The 1,026-nt window shown below is 38.0% G+C and overlaps 1 protein-coding gene across 1 annotated transcript in view; it reads right to left on the reverse strand.

Annotated features, from left to right (window-relative positions):
• The window catches only part of TRRAP (transformation/transcription domain associated protein), a 128,407-nt gene that overhangs the window by 117,803 nt on the left and 9,578 nt on the right, over window positions 1–1,026 (reverse strand). The gene's annotated exons all lie outside the window — the stretch shown is intronic.

Here is a 1,026-nt window from a genome sequence, read left to right on the forward strand (position 1 = left end):
AAAAAAAAAAACTAGAAATACCAATACTTTGGAAAATACTGAACTTGGAGTCCATTCTAGGCTGGCTCTGCCACAATCTAAGTATAAGACCTCTGAGAAGACATTTGGTATCTAGATTTCAGCTTCTTCATCTGGAAAATGAAGATCCTAAAAAAGTGACACCTTTTTCCAACTTAAAAATCAAATTTAATGATCAGACCTATATTTAGATTATAATCTAATCTACTATAATCTGTTATTTATCCCAACACCAAATGTTTTCAATTTTTTTTTTTTTTTGAGACAGTCTCACTTTATCACTCTTGCTAGAGTGCTATGGCATCACAGATCATAGCAACCTCAAATTCTTGGGCTCAAGGAATCTTCTTGCCTCAGCCTCCCAAATAGCTGGGACTACAGTCACTCTCCACAACACCAGCTAATTTTTCTATTTTTGGTAGAGACAGGGTCTCATTCTTGCTCAGGCTAGTATTGAAGTTGTGAGCTCAAGCAATCCACCTGCCTTGAGCTCCCCCAGAGTGCTAGGATTATAGATGCAAGGCACCAAACCTGCCCCCTGCCAGCACCAATTTTAAAATAGGAAATAAAAGCTATAGTTCAGAGAACATTTAGTAAAATGGCTACCAGTGCAATTTGTAGATCCCACTTAGGAAGTGACAGTTACTTAACCTCTCTGGGGGTAATATTACTTCCTGTTTTCCTTAGGAGACTATTAAGATTATATAACTTACTATATATAAAGTTCATAGTTACTATATGTAAAGTTTATAACACAATCTATGATAAACACTCAATAAGTGTTATCTGTTATTATTTACAGAGCACTTATGTGCGAAACACTGTGCTATGTGTCTTTTACTTTTTCTCATTTGGTCCTCACTACAACCCTAATGTAAGTATTATCTATTTCACAGATAAAGAAAGAAGTTAAAACATTTGGAGGTGGCTCGGCACCTGTGGCTCAAGCGGCTAAGGCGCCAGCCACATACACCTAAGGTGGCGGGTTCGAATCCCCAGCCCGGGCCC

Source organism: Otolemur garnettii, unplaced genomic scaffold (assembly GCF_000181295.1).
Source record: "Otolemur garnettii isolate 467f Iridium unplaced genomic scaffold, OtoGar3 scaffold00142, whole genome shotgun sequence".
NCBI lineage: Eukaryota > Metazoa > Chordata > Mammalia > Primates > Galagidae > Otolemur > Otolemur garnettii.